The sequence below is a fragment of the Oncorhynchus clarkii genome, chromosome 10 (genome assembly GCF_045791955.1).
Source record: "Oncorhynchus clarkii lewisi isolate Uvic-CL-2024 chromosome 10, UVic_Ocla_1.0, whole genome shotgun sequence".
NCBI classification, from domain to species: domain Eukaryota; kingdom Metazoa; phylum Chordata; class Actinopteri; order Salmoniformes; family Salmonidae; genus Oncorhynchus; species Oncorhynchus clarkii.
This window is the reverse complement of record NC_092156.1, coordinates 50508957-50533893: the sequence shown is the minus strand read 5'-3', so window position 1 is coordinate 50533893 and position 24937 is coordinate 50508957. Positions and strand designations below refer to the sequence as shown.

The 24937-nt window shown below is 41.5% G+C and overlaps 1 long non-coding RNA gene across 1 annotated transcript in view; it reads right to left on the bottom strand.

The window, feature by feature from the left end:
* Positions 1 to 3924: 3924 nt before the first annotated feature.
* Positions 3925 to 24937, bottom strand: part of LOC139419633 (uncharacterized) — a 46042-nt gene continuing 25029 nt past the window's right edge. Inside the window, exon 2 of the long non-coding RNA XR_011635422.1 lies at positions 3925 to 4564. This is a non-coding gene — a long non-coding RNA (uncharacterized lncRNA). The remainder of the gene's footprint in view (positions 4565 to 24937) is intronic.

The following is a 24937-nucleotide window of genomic DNA, read 5'->3' as shown; positions in this document are numbered from 1 at the left end:
ACCTGTTAAGCCTATAGGGGCGCTATTTCATTATTGGATAAAAAAACGTGCCCGTTTTAAGCGCAATATTTTGTCACGAAAAGATGCTCGACTATGCATATAATTGGAAGCTTTGGAAAGAACACAGTCTAACGTTTCCAAAACTGCAAAGATTTTATCTGTGCCACAGAACTCATTCTACAGGCGAAACCAAGATGAAACGTCAAACAGGAAATGAGCAGAATCTCTGAAGCTCTGTTTTCAAATGTCTCCTTATATGGCTGTGAATGCAGCAGGAACGACCATGTGCTTTCTGTGGTTTCTTCAAGATGTCTGCAGCATTGTGACGTATTTGTAGGCATATCATTGGAAGATTGGCCATAAGAGACTACATTTTCCAGGGGTCTGCCCGGTGGCCTTTGTCTAAATTTGTGCGTAATCTCCAGTTGCGGTCATTTTGTCCTGGGATTCAGAACGGAACGCACACTTCCACGAAGGATATATCATCGAAGAGATATGTGAAAAACACCTTGAGGATTGGTTCTAAACAACGTTTGCCATGTTTCAGTCGATATTATGGAGTTAATTCTGGAAAAAAGTTTGAATGCGTAATTGATGACTGGATTTAGCTACTGTTACACAAATGATTGTTTTTTTGGTAGCCAAACGTGACGCACCAAACGGAGCGATTTCTCCTAAACAAATAATCTTTCAGGAAAAACTGAACATTTGCTATCTAACAGAGTCTCCTCATTGAAAACATCTGAAGTTCTTCAAAGGTAAATTATTTTATTTGAATGCTTTTCTGGTTTTTGTGAAAGTGTTGCCTGCTAAATGCTAACGATAATGCTAACGCTAAATGCTACGCTAGCTAGCTACTGTTACACAAATGATTGTTTTCCTATGGTTGAGAAGCATATTTTGAAAATCTGAGATGACAGTGTTGTTAACAAAAGGCTAAGCTTGAGAGCTAGCATATTTATTTAATTTCATTTGCGATTTTCATGAATAGTTAACGTTGAATAATGGTAATGAGCTTGAGTCTGTATTCACGATACCGGATCCGGGATGGGTAGATCAGAGAGGTTAAACTCAGTTTTTCACAATTCCTGACATTTAATCAGAGTAAAAATTCCATCTTAGGTCAGTTAGGATCACCACTTTATTTTAAGAATGTGACATGTCAGAATAATAGTCGAGATAATTATTTATTTCACCTGTTATTTATTTCATCACATTCCCAGTGGGTCAGAAGTTTACATACACTCAATTCGTTTTTGGAAGCATTGCCTTTAAATTGTTTAACCTCACTAGGGTAGATGGCACTATTTTTCACCTCTGGATGAAAAGCATGCCCAAAGCCTGTTAAACCCAGAAGCTAGGATATGCATATCATTGGTAGATATGGTTAGAAAACACTCTAAAGTTTCCAAAACTGTTAACATAATGTCTGTGAGTATAACATAACTGATATGGCAGGCGAAAACCATGAGAAAAAAACATCCAGTAAGTGGTATTTTTTTATGTTTGTAGTTTTCCATTGACTGCCTTTACAGTATCCAATTACTTAGTATTCAGATTGCACTTCCTATGGCTTCCACTAGATGTCAACAGTCTTTAGAAATCGTTTCAGGCTTGTATTCTGAAGAATGAGAAAGTAAGACCACTCTGAGTGAGTGGAAAGTTGAAAGTCCCCAGACCTGTTTGCTGCGCACCTTTCTTGTTTTTCTTTTATATTGACGAAGCTATTGTCCAGTTGAGATATTATTGATTATTATGACTAAAAACAACCTGAGGATTGATTATAAACATAATTTGACATGTTTCTAAGAACCTTACTGATACTTTGGGGATTTTTCATCTGCTTGTTGTGACCGCCTTGGAGCAATTGGATTACTGAACAAAACGCGCCAACAAAACTGAGGTTTTTGGATATGAAGAGGGACTTTGTCGAACAAAATAAATATTTATAGGGTAACTGAGAGTCTTGTGAGTGCAACCATATGAAGATCATCAAAGGTAAGTGATTAATTGTATCGCTATTTCTGACTTTTTTTACTCCTCTACTTGGCTGGTAACTGTTTAATGTTTTGTTTGCTGGGTGCTGTCCTCAGATAATCGCATGGTATGCTTTCGCCGTAAAGCCTTTTTGAAATATGACACAACGGTTGGATTAACAAGAGCTTCATCTTTAAGCCGATGTATAATACGTGTATATTTTATGATTATTTTATTATGAGTATTTCTGTTTTTGAATTTGGCGCTCTGCAATTTCACCGGATGTTGGCCACCCTCAAGAGAGGTTAACTTAGGTCAAACGTTTCGGGTAGCCTTCCACAAGATTCCCACAATAAGTTGGGTGAATTTTGGCCCATTCCTCCTGACAGAGCTGGTGTACATGAGTCAGGTTTGTAGGCCTCCTTGCTCGCACACGCTTTTCAGTTCTGCCCACACATTTTCTATGGGATTGTGGTCAGGGCTTTGTGATGGACACTTCAATACCTTGACTTTGTTGTTCTTAAGCCATTTTGCCACAACTTTGAAAGTATGCTTGGGGTCATTGTTCATTTGGAAGACCCATTTGCGACCAAGCTTTAACTGATGTCTTGAGATGTTGCTTCAAAATATCCACATGATTTTCCTTCCTCATAATGCCATCTATTTTGTGAAGTGCACCAGTCCCTCTGGCAGAAAAGCACCCCACAACATGATGCTGCCACCGATGTGCTTCACGGTTGGGGTGGTGTTCTTCGGCTTGCAAGCCTCCCCCTTTTTCCTCCAAACATAGCGATGGTCATTAAGGCCAAACAGTTCTATTTTTGTTTCATCAGACCAAGGACATTTCTCCAAAAAGTACGATCTTTGTCCCCATGTGCAGTTGCAAACCATAGTCTGGCTTTTTTTATGGTGGTTTTAGAGCAGTGGCTTCTTCCTTGCTGAGCGGCCTTTCAGGTTATGTCGATATAAGACTCGTTTTACTGTGGATATAGATACTTTTGTACCTGTTTCCTCCAGCATCTTCACACGGTCCTTTGCTGTTGTTCTGGGATTGATTTGCACTTCTCGCACCAAAGTACATTCATCTCTAGGATACAGTTCGCGTCTCCTTCCTGAGCGATATGATGTCTGCGTGGTCCCATGGTGTTTGTACTTGCGTGCTATTGTTTGTACAGATGAATGTGGTACCTTCAGGCATTTGGAAATTGCCCCCAAGGATGAACCAGACTTGTGGAGGTCAACAATTCTTTTTTTTTAGGTCTTGGCTGATTTTTTTTTTTCTCCATGATGTCAAGCAGAGAAGCAATGCGTTTGAAGGTAGGCCTTGAAATACACCCACAGGCACACCTCCAACTGAATAGCCTATCAGAAGCTTCTAAAGCCATGACATCATTTTCTGGAATTTTCCAAGCTGTTTAAAGGCACAGTCAACTCAGTGTACTTCTGACCCACTGGAATTGTGATACAATTCTGTCTGTGAAATAATCTGTCTGTAAACAATTGTTGGGAGAATGATTTGTGTCATGCACGAAGTAGATGTCCTAACCGACGTGTCAAAACTATAGTTTGTTAACAAGAAATTCATGGAGTTGGTGAAAAATTAAGTTTATGTAAACTTCCGACTTCAACTGTATATATAGACATCAAAATTATGAAATACCAAGAGTGTGTAAAGCTTTCATCAAGGCAAAGGGTGGCTCCTTTGAAGAATCTCAAATATAAAATATATTTTGATTTGTTTAACACTTTTTTGGTTACGACATGATTCTGTATGTATGTGACATTTCATGTCTTCACTCTTATTCTACAATGTATAAAAACTAAACCTTTAATAAAAAAATAAACCTTGAAAATAAACCTAGGTGTGTCCAAACTTTTGACTGGTACTGTATATTTATTTATATTCATATTCCGGACATATTCCGGACTCTGACATTTCATAATATCTTTATTTTTTACTTTTTGGATTATGTGTGTATTGCTAGGTATTACTGCACTGTTGGAGCTAGAAACACAGGCATTTCGCACCTGTGATATCATCTGCCAATCTGTGTACATGACAAATAAACGTTGATATGATTTGATTTTATATGGTTAGGTGACTCAGAGCTCTGGTAGTCTGACTGAAGAGGGCTGGAATGCGGCTGATTCCGAGGACGTGTGTTTGTGTTTATGTCAGTGTGTGTGTGTGCATGTGTGTGTGTGCGAGCGAGTGTATGCGTGTGCCATAAAGCCGATCCCTTTTGTCTTTTTGTTATTTTACTATTTCCTCTCTCACTCACATCTCGGGCGTTCAAGATTCTGCTGCATCATGTGTTGAGTAGGGAGCGGATGAGAGGATGTGAAGGGGAGTGTAGAACCTGATTGGATATTTTTCAGCTGCTGCTAGTGCTGTATGCAGCCCAGTGGATCACAGCTGCAGGAGATGGGCGTGTGACTGACACCTGCAGACCAGGCCTGGTAGTGAATCTGAGTTGATTACAATACACCGCCCATAAGGAATAACAGAGTAAGAACACTTACCATAAAAACCATTGACGATAGACCATCTCCATCTCCTCATTAAGACAAAGGTTGACTCAGCCACCTGCAGAGCACAAAACAAAGAGGGGAAGTCAGAGGTCAATAACTTGGTGTTGTATGAGTAGATTAGATTAGATAGTACCCCCCCCCCCCTTAAAAAAAGTGTATTACACATCCACCTAATCATCATTACACTTAATGAACATTACACGTAATATATTATTGCACATCCCTGTAATCTCAATGTCCATGATTCCTGTACATTTTTACTACAGACAGTGGAGACATCTGATAGATTTAGTGTTGGAGTGGGTGCTACAGGGTGGTACAGAGGTAAGTCTTGACCCCACCTGAAGAACATTTTCAAGCATAGGCCTACACAATCAAAATAGCACAAATATAAGCATAGCTATAGTATAATGTCTGTTAACTGCAAGGCATGCTGACTTAGAATACTCCTGACCACAGTCAGCAGTTGATGTTGCATGACCTGAAGGTGTATACAGTGCCTTCAGAAAGTATTCTTACCCTCGACTTATTCCACATTTTTGTTATGTTACAGCCTGAATTCAAATTGGATTCAATATATATTTTTGGTCACCCATCTACACACACCCCATGATGACAAAGAGAAAACATGTTTTTAGAAATATTTGCAAATGTATTGAAAATTAAATAGAGAAATATCTTATTTGCATACAGTACCAGTCAAACGTTTTTGGACCCACCTACCCATTCCAGGGTTTTTCTTTATTTTTATTATTTTCTACTTTGTAGAATAATAGTGAAGACATCAAAACTATGAAATTACACAAATGGAATCATATAGTAACCAAAAAAGTGTTAAACAAATCAAAAATATATTTCATATTTGAGATTCTTAAAAGTGGCCACCCTGTGCCTTGATGACAGCTTTGAACACTAATGGTATTCTCTCAACCAGCTTCATGAGGTAGTCACCTGGAATGCATTTCAATTAACAGATGTGCCTTGTTAAAAGTTGATTTGTGGAATTTCTTTCCTTCTTAATGAATGTGAGCCAATCAGTTGTGTTGTGACAAGGTAGGGGTGGTATACAGAAGATAGCCCTATTTGGTAAAAGACAGCTCAAATAAGCAAAGAGAAACAACAGTCCATCAACTTTGAAAGTTTCTTCAAGTGCATGTGGCAAAAACCATCAAGTGTTATTATGACTCTCTTGAGGACCGCCACAGGAAAGGAAGCCCCAGGTGGGAAGCCCCACCTTTGCTGCAGAGGATAAGTTCATTAGAGTTACCAGCCTCACAAATTGCAGCCCAAATAAACGCTTGACAGAGTTCAAGTAACAGACACATCTCAAGATCAACTGTTCAGAGGAGACACCGTGAATCAGGCCTTCATGGTCAAATTGCTGCAAAGAAACTACTACTAAAGGACACCAATGAGAAGAAGAGACTTGCCTGGGCCAAGAAACACAAGAAATGGACATTAGACCGGTGGAAATCTGTCCCTTGGTCTGATGAGTCCAAATTGGAGATTTTTGGTTCCAACTGCCGTGTCTTTGTGAGAAGCAGAGTAGGTGAACGGATGATCTCTGCATGTGTGGTTCCCACTGTGAAGCATGGAGGAGGAGGTGTGATGCTGTGATGCTGTGGAGTTGCTTTGCTGGTGACACTGTCTGTGATTTATTCAGAATTCAGGCACACAACTAGCATGGCTACTACAGAATTCTGTAGCGATACGCCATCCCATCTGGCTTGCGCTTAGTGGGACAATCATTTGTTTTTCACCAGGACAATGACCCAACACACCTCCAGACTGTGTAAGGCCTATTTGACCAAGAAGGAGACTGATGGAGTACTGCATCAGATGACCTGGCCTTCACAATTACCTGACCTCGACCCTATTAAAATGGTTTGGGATGAGTTGGACCGCAGAGTGAAGGAAAAGCAGCCAACAAGTGCTCAGCATATGTGGGAACTCCTTAAATACTGTTGGAAAAGATTAGTTAGAGAGTTAGAGAGATTAGTTTGAGAGAACATTATGAACAGCTGTCTCACATTACCCTCTTTACATAAAACTACCAATCCGTTTTTGGCTTCTAGCTTTTTAACCACAACATGTAATATTTTGCGGCATTCGTGGTAATAAAAAGAAAACCGACCTGGCAGGTGGATGAAAGTATTTTACTCGAAGAGCAAATAGAAAAATACAAAAGTATTATCAACAGCAAATTTAGTCCTACATTGACCAGCACAAGAAAAACGCGCAGAGGGCCATTTCTGAATCAATAAACAGCATATTTAAATTTTCCTGTTTGAACTCCTGCAGAATGTGGAATAATGCTGGTGCACCATCCTATCAAAATGTTGGTTGGAGATTGCCAACTTCTGCAGAGAAACGGAAAAAGCAGGTAGGCTTAAGTTCAGTTTCTATGGTATGTACACTGTATAGTAGACTATTTTGTTGTCTAATAGGAATTCTCTACATTCAAGAGGTGGCCCTCCACCTAAACCTCTCAATGCATTTAACTACCTGGGGGCGCTCAAATGTGACCATCTCGGGCATTAGAGAGGGCCAAGACGCTGAACGTTTGAGCGTCAGCGAGCAACACAATTAGTAGGATTTAAGTTTATTGTTGAATTTCAAACACTTTTATCCTCATGATATTTTGATTAACAAATTACATTTTTATTGGACATAAGTAAGATAAACTGAAAACCATCATTATTTTGTTGCAGCAGATGCCTCGCTTCAGCGTCTGGCACAGCATCTGAGGGGACCACCTCACAGTTGCTGCAGGACGCACCATCCACCAGCAGCTCCCCAGAAGGTCTGGTTCCAAAAACCCTGAGGAGGACATTGGTCAGCCTCAACGGGAGAAATCAACATTTTTAATAAAAAGTATTGTGTTTGCAGGAGGCATATGACTCTCTTACAATAAAAAAGCTTAAGAAATAATATGTTGTGTTTATTTGTTCACAGTAATCTAACCTGTACTTAAATGTTAGCCCACTATGGCATACTGTATCTGTATTATCCTCTCCAATTCCTTAGCTTAAATGTTTATCTGTAGCTAGATCAGCATTTCCCAAACTCAGTCCTTGGGGACCCCAAGGGGTGCATGTTTAGTTTTTTGCCCTAACATTACACAGCTGTTCCAAATGATCAAATCAGATGTGTAGTGCTAGAGGTAAAAAACAAAACATGCACCACTTGGTGTCTGGGAAACCCTGAGCTAGATATTGGCTTCTGCTGACACTGCGCCAAAACGAAGCGTGGAGATTGCAATGCGAGCCTACCCAAAATTAAGGTTGGCAAAGTGCTGGCGGAAAATAGTTTCCTTTCCACATATGGCACTTGGGCGCGCATCATCATCGACATTTTCTCAATCAGTGTCAATATCACTGTCGTCAATGTCACTGTCATCGTCAGTTTCTGGATTTCCATCGTTGAGAGGTAGAGTGATCAGTCGTAGTTTGTAGATGTCGTGCAACATTGCACAAGAGATGATTATGCAACCTGATCTCATAGCATTTCGTATTATTCTGTTCATAAATCCGCAACACTCCTTATATATATATATATTTTTTTTAATGTTACGTTTTGTATGGTATGCATTCATTTGTGGCTGTTCATCATCCATTTCGTATGAGATGTTACAAATTGCAATTTTGTACAACATTTACGAATTGCAATACCTACAATATGTTACGAATTTGCAAAACATATGATATGTTACGAATTCCAATTTGTTGTGCCTAACGTTAGCTAGGTGGCTAACATTGGCTAGCTGGCTAACATTAGCTAGGCGTGGGGTTAGGGGTAAGTTTAGGTTTCAAGGTTAGAAGTTAGGTTAAGGTTAGGGGACGGGGACGGGTTAGCTAAAAGGGTTAGGATTAGGGGAAGGTTAGTTGCAAAGTTGCTAAAAGGTGGTAGTAGTAGTAGACAAGTTACTAAATAGCTAAAATGCTAAAGTTCACATTGTACACTCACCAATCCATCCATTCATCCCGACCAACCACCCTCCTTTCGTTGGAATTGTTTTAAGACGGTCATACCATAGATTATTTAGCTATTTGATTTTGAATTTTAGGACAAAAAATTATGTACAAATCTTTTGATAAAATGTTTAATTTGGTGGATACATTTTTCATTTGGCCTACTACTATAGCCCAAAGAAACACATTGAATAACACATTCATAAATTACAAAATAGACATTCAAAAATTGTACCATAAGGAATACTGTTTTGAAGTTTATTTCCTATATTGGTTGTCACATCGGCGGTACTGACTTCAGACGAGTCCCGTTGGGCTTGTGGAGATTGTAGAGCAAAATGGATAAACAATCGTGTTTGTGAGATTCTCATCCTTATATAGAGGGGTCATATTAGTTACTAAAACTGTTAGCCAACCCGATTTTCGGGATGTCTCATGGTCTGACAAACATCGCTGTAGCTCGACCACCTTTCACCGCAGATGAGGAAGGCTGACATAGGCGGATGCATTGGATTGACATATCTCTATCTTAACTGATGGATTTTGATGGGGATTATTTCATTATGTTACTTATTAAATTGACGAACAGGTGCATCAAACTCTTAAGGATTTCCTTAAGTGACCTTCTGCCTTCTGTTTGCATTTGAAAAGTATTCAGACCCCTTGACTTTTCCACATTTTGTTATGTTAGAGCCTTATTCTAAAGTGTATTCAGTTGTTTTTTCCTTATCAATCTACACACAATACCCCATAATGACATACCAAAACAATATTTTAGAAATAAAAAATAAACACAGAAGAAAAAAAAACGGAATTATCACATTTACAGTGGGGAGAACAAGTATTTGATACACTGCCGATTTTGCAGGTTTTCCTACTTATAAAGCATGTAGAGGCCTGTGATTTTTATCATAGGTACACTTCTTCTGTGAGAGACGGAATCTAAAACAAAAATCCAGAAAATCACATTGTATGATTTGTAAGTAATTAATTTGCATTTTATTGCATGACATAAGTATTTGATCACCTACCAACCAGTAAGAATTCCGGCTCTCACAGACCTGTTAGTTTTTTTTTAAGAAGCCCTTCTGTTCTCCACTCATTACCTGTATTAACTGCACCTATTTGAACTCGTTACCTGTATAAATGACACCTGTCCACACACTCAATCAAACAGACTCCAACCTCTCCACAATGGCCAAGACCAGAGAGCTGTGTAAGGACATCAGGGATAAAATTGTAGATCTGCACAAGGCTGGGATGGGCCACAGGACAGGACAATAGGCAAGCAGCTTGGTGAGAAGGCAACAACTGTTGGCGCAATTATTAGAAAATGGAAGAAGTTCAAGATGACGGTCAATCACCCTCGGTCTGGGGCTCAATGCAAGATCTCACCTCGTGGGGCATCAATGATCATGAGGAAGGTGAGGGATCAGCCCAGAACTACACGGCAGGACCTGATCAATGACCTGAAGAGAGCTGGGACCACAGTCTCAAAGAAAACCATTAGTAACACACTACACTGTCATGGATTAAAATCCTGCAGTGCACGCAAGGTCCCCCTGCTCAAGCCAGCGCATGTCCAGGCCCATCTGAAGTTTGCCAATGACCATCTGGATGATCCAGAGGAGGAATGGGAGAAGGTCATGTGGTCTGAAGAGACAAAAATAGAGCTTTTTGGTCTAAACTCCACTTGCCGTGTTTGGAGGAAGAAGAAGGATGAGTACAACCCTAAGAACACCATCCCAACCGTGAAGCATGGAGGTGGAAACATCAGTCTTTGGGGATGCTTTTCTGCAAAGGGGACAGGACGACTGCACCATATTGAGGGGAGGATGGATGGGGCCATGTAACACGAGATCTTGGCCAACAACCTCCTTTCCTCAGTAAGAGCATTGAAGATGGGTCGTGGCTGGGTCTTCCAGCATGACAACGACCCGAAACACACAGCCAGGGCAACTAAGGAGTGGCTCCGTAAGAAGCATCTCAAGGTCCTGGAGTGGCCTAGCCAGTCTCCAGACCTGAACCCAATAGAAAATCTTTGGAGGGAGCTGAAAGTCCGTATTGCCCAGTGACAGCCCCAAAACCTGAATGTTCTGGAGAAGGTCTGTATGGAGGAGTGGGCCAAAATCCCTGCTGCAGTGTGTGCAAACCTGGTCAAGAACTACAGGAAACGTATGATCTCTGTAATTTCAAACAAAGGTTTCTGTACCAAATATTAAGTTCTGCTTTTCTGATGTATCAAATACTTATGTCATTCAATAAAATGCAAATTAATTACTTAAAAATCATACTATGCGATTTTCTGGATTTTCTTTTTAGATTCCGTCTCTCACAGTTGAAGTGTACCTATGATAAAAAATTACAGACCTCTACAAGCTTTGTAGGTAGCAAAACCTGCAAAATCGGCAGTGTATCAAATACTTGTTCTCCCCACTGTACATACGTACTCAGACGCTTTACTCAGTACTTTACTCAGTGCTTTCAGACACATTACAAAATACTTTTGGCAGCGATTACAGCCTTGAGTCTTCTTGGGTATGACGCTACAAGCTTGGCACACCTGTTTTGGGGGAGTTTATCCCATTCTTCGCTGCAGATCCTCTCAAGCTCTGTCAGGTTGGATGGGGAGCGTCGTTGCACACGTACTGAGCAGTCTGGAGCAGGTTCTCTCTGTACTTTGTTCCGTTTATTTTTCAATCGATCCTGACAAGTCACCCAGTCCCTCCCGTTAAAAAACCTCACCACAGCATGATGCTGTCACAACCTTGCTTTACCGTAGGGATGGTGTCAGATTTTCTCCAGACGTGATACTTGTCATTCAGGCCAAAGAGTTCAATCTTGATTTCATCAGACCAGAGTATCTTGTTTTTCATGGTCTGAGAGTCTTTAGGTGCCTGTCTTTAGGTGCCAGAGATGGTTCCCCTTCTGGAAGGTTCTCCCATCTCCATAGAGGAACTCTGGAGCTCTGTTAGAGTGACCTTCGGATTTCTGGTTACCTCCCTGACCAATGCCCTTCTCCCCCGAATGCTCAGTTAGGCCAGGTGGCCAGCTCTAGGAAGACTCTTGGTGGTTTCAATGCTACAGACATGTTTTGGTACCCTTCCCCTGATCTGTGCCTCGACACAATCCGGTCGGAGCTCTACGGACAATTCCTTTGACATCATGGCTTGGTTTTTGCTCTGGCATGCACTGTCAAATGTGGTTGAATGCTTATGTAAATATGGTATTTCTGTTTTTAATTTTGCATAAATTTACAAACATTTCTAAAAACCTGTTTTCACAGGGGCCTACTGAGTGGCACAGTGCTAGCTGCATCCCTACAGATCCTGGTTTGATCCCAGGCTGTGTCACACTGGCCCCGACCCATACGTAGCGCACAATTGGCCCAGCGTTGTCCGGGTTAGGTGAGGGTTTGGCCGGCTGGGTGGTACTTGTCTCATTGCACTCTAGCATCCCCTGTGGCCGGGTGCAATGCACACTGACAAGGTTGCCAGGTGTAAAGTGCAAATCAATCCCAGAACAACAACAAAGGACCTTGTGAAGATGCTGGATGTACAAAATATCTATATCCACAGTAAAACGAGTCCTCTATCGACATAACCTGAAAGGCCGCTCAGCCAGGAAGAAGCCACTGCTCCAAAACCACCATAAAAAAAGCAAGACTATGGTTTGCAACTGCACATGGGGACAAAGATCGCACTTTTTGGAGAAATGTCCTTGGTCTGATGAAGCAAAAATAGAACTGTTTGGCCACAATGACCATCGTTATGTTTGGAGGAAAAAGGGGAGGCTTGCAACCCGAAGAATACCATCCCAACCATGAAGCACGGGGTGTCAGCATCATGTTGTGGGGGTGCTTTGTTGCAGGAGGGACTGGTGCACTTCAAAAAATAGATGGCCTCATGAGGAAGGAAAATTATGTGGATATATTGAAGGAATATCTCAAGACATCCGTCAGGAAGTTAAAGCTTGCATTTGGGTCTTCCAAATGGACAATGACCCCAAGCATACTTCCAAAGTTGTGGCAAAATGGCTTAAGAACAACAAAGTCAGTGGCCATCACAAAGCCCTGACCTCAATCCTGCAGAAAGGATGTGGGCAGAACTGAAAAGCGTGTGTGAGCAAGGAGGCCTAAACACCTGACTCAGTTACACCAGCTCTGTCAGGGGGAATGGGCCAAAATTCACCCAATCTATTGTGGGAAGCTTGTGGAAGGCTACCCGAAACGTTTGACCCAAGTTAAACAATTTAAAGGCAATGGTACTGAATAGTAATTGAGTGGATGTAAACTTCTGACCCACTGTGATGAAAGAAATACAAGCTCAGATAAATCATTCTCTCTACTATTATTCTGACATTTCACATTCTTCAAATAAAGTGGTGATCCTAATTGACCTAAGACAGGGAATTCTTATCACGATTTAAAGTCAGGAATTGTGAAAAACTGAGTTTAAATGTATTTGGCTAAGGTGTATGTACATTTCTGACTTCAACTCACCTCAATTGCCCAGGAAAACAATGCCTCAACTATTGCCTCACCTGCTATAATTGAGGTGAGTGCTCAGAAGACTTCGAAGGAAAGGGGTCAGCAGCCACCTCCTTTGGGGGTACCCCTTGTCACCAAGCAAGTGACATCAAGGGGGAACAACATTGTGCTCAAACAACTCTCACTGATCACTTTGGAGTCATGTGTAGACCCAGGCCAGTTGGCTACAACATCAAGAGTCATATAGTCTGCATTGGGTATTAATACTGTGGTACCGCTTTTGATCGATGAATGTGTCCTCATCCATGTGTGGAACAATGATGTTGATGTTGATACAATCAATGACGCCAACAACTCCCAGGAAACCAGTGATTTGAATGCAATCATCTTGTTTTTGAATAATCTGGCTTTGAGTGGTGGGAAAATCAATTAACCTTCAGATGATTTGAGGTGCCGCAATTGCCATTAGGGTTTGACGGATTTATATGCTGATAGTAGTCTGTGATAAACCAAATCATTGCTGTTACCCTGTTGCATTTTTCCTGTTACAAAGAAGCGTAAAATGGTGATTACTTTCATCTCTGTCGAGAGAGTACACGATTGTCCCATCGATGGAGAAATAGCATCACGGACAAGGTCAGTCACAAAAAGTATACCATCCCTATCTAAACGGTATCTTTTGATTAAAATCTCTTTATAAAATGTTTGTAAAACATCCCCCTTCTCCCTAAATATGCTTGATTGCCATCATCTCAATGCAGCCATTTTATGGCAACTCCTAATTGGTGAGCTCTCTTAAATATACCCTGAGATATGAGTACTTTTATGTCAAAGGAAGGTTGATAACATGCTCTTGCTCCTATGCGTTAAAGCAGGACCAAATTTGCGTCACTCTGCAAATTTTTGAGCAGTTAGAACCAATTTCCTACTCTGAGATGCTTGATAACTGCAGGTCAAGCTCTCCCCTTTACATCATAATGATATGGACAGGAGGGAACTGATCCCACATTAGTATTCCATACCCTGAGAGACGCTTTATGAATATGGGCCCTGGGCTGGGTGATGCAGTCTGCTTGTGTGTGTGTGTGTGTGTGTGTGTGTGTGTGTGTGTGTGTGTGTGTGTGTGTGTGTGTGTGTGTGTGTGTGTGTGTGTGTGTGTGTGTGTGTGTGTGTGTGTGTGTGTGTGTGTGTGTGTGTGCGTATGTGCGTGCGTGTGTGCTGTAGTGGCAGTCAGTGCCGTTTCAGATGAGGGAGGACAGTTTTTTTCTCATGAGCATGGCCTTATTTCTATTACAGTATATTGGATGATTGTCATTCATATTCCATTCACCCAGATAAATTGAACAGCGATAGGTTTAGGCTACTACATGATACTCAAATTTTCCCTATACTCATCATGAGGTTGCTTCAACCTAGCCTATGAATATAGGGAAGGACACTCAACAAGCACAGCACTTACACAAATGACTGATGATTGGCTGAGAGAAATTGATGATAAAATGATTGTAGGGGCTGTCTTGTTAGACTTCAGTGTAGCTTTTGCCATTATTGACCATAGTCTGCCGCTGGAAAAATGTACGTGTTATAGCTTTGCACCCCCTGCTACAATGTGGATAAAGAGTTATTTGTCTAACAGAACACAGAGGGTATTCTTAAATGGAAGCCTATATAATCCAGTTAGAATCAGGAATTCCCCAGGCTAGCTGTTTAGGCCCCTTTCTTTTTAATTTTTTTCCTACAACATGCCACTGACTGAGTAAAGCCAGATTTTCTATGTATGCGGATGGCTCAACACTATACACGTCAGCTACTGCAGCGACTGAAATGACTGCAACACTCAACAAAGAGCTGCAGTTAGTTTCAGAGTGGGTGGCAAGGAATAAGTTAGCGTTAAATATTTGTAAAACTAAAAACATTGTATTTGGAACAAAACACTCACTAAACCCTAAACCTCAACTAAATCTTGTAATACATTATGCGGTAATTGATAAAAAAAAAGGAATTGAAATTGGATCAGAACAGGGCAGCATGGCTGACCCTTGGACGTACACAGAGAGCTAATATTAACAATATGCATGTCAATCTCTCCTGGCTGAAAGTGGAGGAGAGATTGACTTCATCAATACTTTCATTTATGAGAGGTATTGACACGTTGAATGCACCTAGCTGTCTGTCTACACTACTGGCACACAGCTCGGACACCCATGCATACCCCACAAGACATGTCACAAGAGGTCTCTTCACAGTCCCAAGTCCAGAACAGACTATGGGAGGCACACAGTACTACATTGAGCCATGACTACATGGAACTCTATTCCACATCAAGTAACTGACGCAAGCAGTAAAATAAAATGTAAAAAACAGATTAAAAAACACCTTATGGAACAGCGGGAACTGTGAAGCAACACAAACATTGGCACTGACACATGCATACATACACATATACGATAACATACGCACTATACATACACCTTGATTTAGTACTGTAGATATGTGGTAGTGGTGGAGTAGGGGCATGAGGGCAGACGGTATGGAGTGAAATCTGTGATGTTTTAAAATTGTATAAACTGCCTTAATTGTTCTAGACCCCAGGAAGAGTAGCTGCTGCTTTGGCAGCAGCTAATGGGGATCCATAATAAATACAAATAGAAAATTAAAGTTTACAACGTAGGGGCCCACATGTCGAGAGACAAATTTGATGTGACAGACAGTGACACATGGACAGACAGTGACATTCAATACTGTCTTGCACACTGCATCTAGCTGATAGTGGGTGTAATCATTAGTCCAACAGTTACAAACAAGAGTATCTATTGGACAAATTCAGGTATGTTTATCCCCGTTCTCTTCCGCTTGCTTCTGTTAAAGAAACATTTTCGACAGAATCGGTGAAATGAATACACCCTTGATCACACGTAAACACAGTTCACAGTTTCATAGCAGCCACGTTGTATTCATTCTCACATCTGTTATGCGCTCTCCTCCTTTCACCTCTTCCCTTTGCTTGTGGACCTCAATGCACAACACATCAGCTGTGTGACCAGGCAAAAAACCTTTCCAAGCCAAACCGCTACACACAGCCTACATCGTTGTCACCATATTAGCTAAAGGAGCTAATATGAAGAACTAACGCGTTAGTAAACCCGCTACAATCATGCAGTAACGTTACAGTGTAGTCAGTAAGCATTTACATCTGCGGGCCCAGGTGGCAATACATTTGTAAAACCAAAAACTTACCTTGACTTGGAAGAGTTCCAGTGTCGTGTTAAATAGTCATAGCCAGCTAGCTAATATAGTATCCCTCTGTTTGAGCAGGGTGTTTCAGTAGGCTAAACTAGCTAGCTGCGTTTGCTAGCTAAGTAAGTGAAACTGAAAGTGAAAATAGTAACGAAATCTCTTTCTCTGTCTCTATTTCTCTCTATTTTCTCCTTCATTTAGGAAGAAATTAATTTGTTCAAAACTGTTCAACAATTTTCTTTCTCTCTTTGAGTCCACTACTCACCACATTTTATGCACTGCAGTTCTAGCTAGCTGTAGTTTATGCTTTCAGTACTAGATTCATTCTTTGATCCTTTGAATGGGTGGACAACATGTCAGTTAATGCTGCAAGAGCTCTGATAGGTTGGAGGACGTCCTCTGGAAGTTGACATAATTACTGTGTAAGTCTATGGAAGGGGTGAGAACCACGAGCCTCCTAGGTTTTGAATTGAAGTCAATGTACTCAGAGGAGGATGGAAGCTAGCTGTCCTCCGGCTACATCATGGTGCTACCCTACAGAGTGCTGTTGAGGCTACTGTAGACCTTTGCAAAATAGTGTGCTTTAATCAATTATTTGGTGATGTGATTATATTTAGTATAGTTTTACCTAAAAAGGCTACCTGGAGTACTGTCAACCACTGCATGTACTGTCTGCCAGTGCTCAGACTCTACCCTAGTACGATGCGGCTCACTGAAAGGCACAGTCATGGAGACAGGAAAGATGTCTGTGTTTAGGAGAGGCTGAGCAGCTTCTCTCTGTCTTTGTCTCCCTCGCTTTGTCTGCTTTTCGCTCTTCATCTTCCTCTCTCTCTCTTTCCCTCCATTTCTCTGATGTTCATCTCTCTTTTGCTCCCTCCTTCTGTCTGCCCCCTCTCTCTGCCTCTCTTGTTCTCATTCACTCTATCCCTCTCTCTCTGTGTCTTCAGTTGCCCTGATGTCTCATGTCAACTCATTCCTCTCTCTCTCTGCATGCTTGTGTGTATGTGAGTCTGTTCCTCTCTCTGCTCTCATTATGTTCCTGTCATTCTCTCTCTTTCCTCCTGATGGAGGGAGGGTGGAGATATCCGCATTGGTTGCTATGGCACCAGACATCTCTCTCTCCCTCCTCAGACAAAGGGGTAAGTGTGATTCTGTGTGATTGTGAGTATGTCTGTCAGTTTGTGTGTGTGTGTGTGCGTGCGTGCGTGAGTGTGTGCGTGCGTGCGTTTGTGCGTGTATCTGTTAACATGATGTGTTGGGACAGTAATTGGCATCTTTGTCAGCTTCGGGGACGGAAGGTTTCCATTTAGAAAGATCACCATTAACTCTCATTAAAACTGATTAATTTATTGGTGAGTGGCTGCAAGACTGTGCCACCCTATTGTTTGCTGGTGATTTTTAATGAGAGAAATGGCTATAATTCACTAATGGCAGATTTGAATTAAATGAAGTAGCAGCTGGCATATGATCAGACAATTATCATAAATAGATTTGATTTGATCTGTTAGTCTTTCTAGGTCTGTTTGTGTCCTTTATGTGGGGATGTGTGTGTGTGTGTGTGTGTGTGTGTGTGTGTGTGTGTGTGTGTGTGTGTGTGCGCGTGCCAGACAGAAAGTGTTTTTTCTAACTCATAACATTACTATTGAGTCAGAAAATTAATGCATTATGCAAAAAAAGTACGAAAAAGGTCCTCTGTAGCTCAGTTGGTAGAGCATGATGCTTGTAATGCCAGGATAGTGGGTCTAATTTCCGGGACCACCCATACGTAAAATGTATGCACTCGTGACTGTAAGTTTGTTTGAATAAAAGTGTCTTCTAAATGGCATACATTATTATTATTAATATATTAGGTCATTAAGCTAAATCCACAGCCTCTCGTTTTCCACATCTATCTATTTCCCTTCCTGTCTCCCTCTCCCCCTCCCAGTCCCCTTTTCTTTCTCCCCATCTCCCTCTCACCCTCCCCTTCTCCCTCCCAGTCTCTCTCACTCCCCGTTTCTCTCCCTCCTTATCTCTCTCTCTCGCCCTCCCCATCCCTCTCTCTCCCCATCCCTCTTTTTCTCTCCCCCTCCTTTTGACCCCATCTCCCTAGCAGTTTCCCGTCTCTGTCAGTCTCTCTCTCTCCCACCCCATCTCCCTGACAGTCTCTCTGTCTCCCTCCTCGTCTCTCTCCCTTCCCGTCCCTCTCTCTCTTTCCCGTCCCTCTTTCTCCCTCCTCGTCCCGCTTTCTTCCCATCCCGCTACCTCTCTTCCTCCCCGTCTCCCTAGCAGTCTCTCCCTCCCAACCCGTACATCTCTCTCCCTCCCCATCTCCCTGCCTCTCTCTCTCCCACCTGTCTTCCTCCTTCCCCATCTCCCTGCCACCTACTCTCCCACCCCGTCTTCCTGACAGTATCTCTGCCTCCTCGTCTCTCCCCCTCCCCATCTCTCTCTCCCTCCCCATCTCTCTCCCTCTCCCTCTCTCTCCCTCTCCTTGTCTCTCTCTCCCTCCCTGTCTCACTCCCAGTCCCTCTCCTCTCTCCTCAAATTCCAGTAGAGGGCAGTGTCTTTCCACTATTTCCGATTCCCCACTCGGACACAACTATCTTTTAAATAACAATATTACAAGACAATAATATAACAAGATATTTTAATAGATCAAATAAATGTCTCATTCAGCAAACACGACATATCAGAACTTTATAATGAACTCTCCACCTGCACTCTCTAGCATCTCTCCTCTCCCTACAGTATCTCTATAAAAACGTATTTCCACCTTTCTTCCTCAAGCCTAGAATTCATTTTCATTTTTGTTGCATTGTAAGTGAATATGACATTCCACACAATGCTAATTGTAAAGGTATAAGGATGAGGTGAACAGTCACCTCAGGTCAAGTCATAGAGAGAAAGCATTGTCTAGTGATATCTTGTGTATGAAAGAGAAGATAAAAAAGCAGCATAGGGTAAACTAAGAAGATAAAATAATTGCAGACAGGTCATAGTCCAGCAGAAAGGTTAATTTATTGTACATTTTATGATACAATTCTCAAACTTACACTGGTACTAGATACCTTATGGAACATTATTAAGATTGGAGGCATTCTGGAAAGCCTTTCAGACAACCAGGGTGGTGATTTTTTTACAAAATGGCTGCCATTGGGATTTCCTGTTAGAAGAAAATAGGGTAAAATTATCCCAAACAATATCAAAAAGACTTAGATCATAATGTTATCTACCCACTAATTAAACTCCACAGATAATGTAGACAGTTCTGATCGTAAAGTACATTTAAGACCTTCATGTGGGTCATTTTGACCATTGTCCAGCAGCTACGCGAAGAAATTGTGGACTTTGTGATAGAGGCTCCAAATTTCACACACAGCTATACGGCATTTATAAATAATTATCTGGGGCTATAGTCCCATTCCAGATTTAGTTTATTACACCCCTGGTGGACATTTCCAATATGGCCACCAACAAGCTACATGGGGCCATATTGGACACATGGACATATCATTACAAAATGCTTTTATGATGAGACCTTTCAGCCTTTACACAAGTAAAAGTCTAAATAAAGATGTCTAGCTGTAGTACCATTGCAGATGTAACATATTATACTCTAAAGTGGTGGTATTCAAACTTGTTTTGAGTGGACTCCATCATTGCTGGGGACAAGATTTTTCTCCAGAAGAACTTCAAGACCCCACCCCACACCAAATCTAATCACACATGCTGAAAAACAATTACATGTCCATTTTTACTTCAACAAATGGGACATGTTTCAGGAAACTAGGTTTAGGTCGCATGTCACAACTTCACAGGAGCGGCATTTGAACAAACATTTATTCTTTATCAAAATGCTTTTTTTTTAAAAATACATTCTGTCTGGAACATGTAAACTTTCATGTGGCTTAATAATAAACTTGTATTCCATCCATAAATATGAATAAAATTGTTCAATTACGAGCCTAGTTGGTTTATCCATGGAAAAAGTCAGAGACCTTCCCACTAGCCATGATTTGCTGAGATAATGGATGGGCTGGACAAGCCAGGAGATTAGTTTGGATTGGTCTGTCATGTAACATGCCATTTCTGTAATATAAGCTGTTCAGTATGTGTTGATGGTCCTTTCTACCGCAGCGTTTTTGAAAGATATGTTAGCCATCGAGAACTAGTTTGTTAGCTTTAGATACCTGCAGATTCATACTATAGTTATGACAATAATTGTATTGTTCGGGATGATGCCGGTTCATTGTTTAGCTCGCTAGCTACATGTCTAAACAAAATACTCAACTTCGGCCGGAATATTACATCATCCATTAAATTAGACCCATCCACTTAGCTAGATGTGGCTGGGGGGTGGTTATAGCATTTCCTTCACATGACCCATCAATTTAGACAAGTGTGTTGTGTAAGCGTCATCTAATAATGCTAAAATTTGCATCAAATATTTTTATCTGGACACTTTCTGTTTTTTGATAGTGCAAGTCATCATTTCAGTGTACCGTTGACACCTATCCTGTGCATGTGTCAAATAAACCAAGATTTTATTTGATAATATTTTATATTTAAGATGGCGCCAGAGAACAAGGCTGACATTTTACGTATTCCTAACCAATTGTGTTTTTTTGTTAATTTCTTTGCATTGTTTCTAACTTATTTTTGTACTTATTTTGTACATAATGTTGCTGCTACCGTCTCTTATGATCTAAAATAACTTCTGGACATCAGAACTGCCATTAATCACGACGGACTGGCAGAATCCTTTTTTTTCCTTTAACGAGTCTGACGAGCCCGACATGAATGATATACTGCTTACCTGGGAACAGGCCCAGATCCCGTCTTTTTCGTAAAGAGAAGGTGGAGACAAAGGGGCCAGAGGGTGGGCTGCCTTCTGAGAATTCGTAGGCGATCGAATAAACCCCCACTTCCTTCCATTCTGCTAGAAAACTTGCAATCTTTGGAAAATGAAATTGATGGCCTAAGCGGAATATTAAACTACCAACAGGACATTAGTGGTCATATCTTCAATGACCAAAAAAAATACATGATGAACTCGAATGTATTTTCCACACTACCTTGGACATGTTAAGCTTAAATCATTAAAATGCTCCTTTAAGGTATATAGTATTATGTACCAAATGTCATAATTTTATCATAAAAGGCACGGTGTTGGGCATATTTGGAAGTAAGGCTACTTCTAAATGTATTTTTATTTTAAGTAGATAGGGTACTTCTATATGTCTTGGTACTTGTAACGTCTGCTTCCAACTCACACTCTCAAACATGTAGTTCCCCTGAACACAGCTCACTTCCAGCCCACTTTCCAGCTCACACTCACAAACACATAGTTCCCCTGAATGCAGCTCACTCTCCAGATCCCAATCACCTGAATTCTGATCACCTGTTCATGTAGTTCAGTTCTTTGCACCCCATCATTGTGAGGTATTGTTTGTTTTGTGACACACTTCCATTAGTAGCGCCGTTTTTCCCTTAATTTACTCCTCCCGTGTATGATAGTTTTTGCCTGCCTCAGTAATGACACCTTTTGCCTATTCCCTGCCTGTCCTTTAGCATGCCTGTACTTTAGCGAATTTCCTGTTATCAACCTATTGCCTGATCTCCCGGACGACGTTACTAGCCTTTTCCCTGCCTGTACTGTTTCCTTTTTGGGCCCCCTATTGTAGGACCTTCTGCCTGCCACTAGACATAGCTACCTGGCTCCTCCTGTGGTCCTTTACAATAAACACCTGCTGCGCCCTGCGCTTGAAACCAGCTCTCTGTCCCCCATCGTGTTCATTACCGTACTGTATTTAGGGTAATTCTATAAGTGTTTTAATGTAGTTAGGGTGTGTGTGTGTGTGTGTGTGTGTGTTTTAGAGTACACTACATGACCAAAAGTATGTGGACACCAGCTCATTGAAGGTCTCATTCCACAATCATGGGAATTAATATGGAGATGCCCCCCCCCCTTGCTGCTATAAAAGCCTCCACTCTTCTGGAAAAGTTTTCCAGTAGATTATGGAACATTGCTGTTGGGGTGGCAGGGTTGCCTAGTGGTTAAAGCGTTGGACTAATAACCGGAAGGTTGCAAGTTCAAACCCCCGAGCTGACAAGGTACAAATCTGTCGTTCTGCCCCTGAACAGGCAGTTAACCCACTGTTCCTAGACCGCCATTGAAAATAATAATTTGTTCTTAACTGACTTGCCTGGTTAAAAAAACAGGCACTAATGTTGGGCATTTAGGCCTAGCTCGCAGTCAGCATTCCAATTTATCCCAAAGGTGTTCGATGTGGTAGAGGTAAGGGCTCTAGGCAGGCCACTAAAGTTCTTCCACACCAATCTCAACAAAACATTTATGTATGGACCTTGATTTGTGCATGGGGGCATTGTCATACTGAAACAGGCAAGGGACTTCCCCCACAAAGTTGGAAGCACAGAATCGTCTAGAATGTCATTGTATGCTGTAGCATTACGATTTCCCTTCACTGGAACTAAGGGTCCTAGCCCGAACCATGAAAACAGCCCCAGACCATTAATCCACCAAACTTTACAGCGGGCACTATGCATTGGGTCAGGTAAGTGTTCTCCAGGTATCCCCCAAACCCAGATTTGTCCGTTTGACTGCCAGATTGTCATCACTCCAGAGAATGTGTCAGATTTCAAAAAGGCTTTATTGCGAAAGCCTACCTTACGATTATTTGAGGACATCGCCCAACAGACAAATCATTACAAACAGTAACCAGCCAAGTAGAAGAGTTACACAAGTCAGAAATAGAGATAAAATTAATCACTTACCTTTGATGATCTTCATATTGTTGCACTCAGAAGACATTCATTTACTCAATAAATGTTGGTTTTGTTTGCGTGTTTTCTTCAGTAATCCACAGGCTCAAACGCAGTCACAACAGGCAGACAAAAAATCCCAATTGTATCTGTAAAGTTCATAGAAACATGTCAAACAATGTTTATATTCAATCCTCAGGTTGTTTTTAGCCTGAATAATCGATAATATTTCAACCGGACAATAACGTTGTCAATATAAAGGGTAAACAAGAAAGGCACTCTCTCTCTCGGTGCAATTTGAGTCCTACGTCAATGGATACTGTAATGGCATTGAATAGAAACTTCCTGGATGGATTTTTGGATTTTAATTTGGGCATGCTTTTCATCCAAAATACTGAATGCTGCCCCCTACCCTAGAGAGGTTTTAAGAATGATGGAGGCCACTGTGTTCTTGGGCCATTCAATGCTGCAAAAATGTTTTGGTACCCTTCCTCAGATCTGTTCCTAGAAACAATCCTGTCTCGGAGCTCTACGGTCAATTCCTTCAACCTCATGGCTTTGTTTTTGCTCTGACATGCACTGCCAACTGTGGAACCTTATATAGTGTTGTGACTTGACATTAACATTAATCTGAATACTGTTATTTATCTAATTGACTGGCTCCATGTGGATGAGCTGACAGAAAGGGCTGCTTCACTTCTAGTTCTTAGGAAACTTTGCAGTGTTATTTCTTACATTGTTTGCCCAGTAAATGTTATGTGTTATTACATACAGCCGGGAATAACTATTGGGTATCAGAGTGGCGGTAACTCAACAGCATTACTAGCATTACGACCAGGAATACGACTTTCCCGAAGCAGATCCTTTGTTCGCACCACACAGGGCAATTGAACCGATTCCAGAGGCTGACCCAAAACAATGGCGAGGAAGAGGTAGTCAGAGCAGTTTTCTAGTCAGACTTAGGAGGCACTCACACCACCCACCGCTTCTGAGTATATTACTCTATAATGTTCAGTCCCTGGAAAGCAAGGTTGAGGAGATTAGGGCAAGGGTTTCTTTCCAGAGACATCAGGGATTGTAACATACTCTGTTTCACGGAAACATGGTTTTCTCTGGATATACTATCGGAGTCGGTCCAGCCGTCTGGATTCTAAGTCCATTGTGCCAACAGGACAAACTGAAATGGTCCACCCTGACATGGAGTGTGGTGAAGAAGGCGCAACAGTGCCTCTTCAATCTCAGGAGGCTGAATAAATTTGTCTTGTCACCTAAAACCCTCGTACAATTTTATAGATGCACAATTGAGAGCACCTTGTCGGGCTGTATCACCACCTGGTACGGCAACTGCACCACCCACAACCACAGGGCTCTCCAGAGGGCGGTGTGGTCTGCACAACGCATCACCGGGGGCAAACTACCTGCCTCCAGGACACCTACAGCATCCAATGTCCCAGGAAGGCCAAAAAGATCATCAAGGACAACATCCACTGCCTGTTCACCCCGCTATCATCCAGCAAGGTCAGTACAGGTGCATCAAAGCTGGGACCAAGAGACTGAAAAACAGCTTCTATCTTAAGGCCATCAGACTGCTAAATAGCCATCACTAGCACAGAGGCTGTGTACAGCCTGTACATACACAGACTTGAAATCATTGGTCACTGTAATAAATGAAACACTAGTCACTTTAATAATGACACTTTAATAATCTTTACATATCTTGCATTACTCATCTCATATGTATATACCGTATTCCATACTATCAACTGTATCTCAGTCTGTGCCGCTCTGACATTGCTCGTCCATATATTTAGATATTCTTAATTCCATTCCTTTACTTAGATTTGTGTGTATTAGGTATTTGTTGTGAAATTATTAGATATTACTTGTTAGATATTGCTGCACTGTCGGAACTAGAAGCACAAGCATTTCACTACACCCGCAATAACATCAGCTAAACAGGTTTATG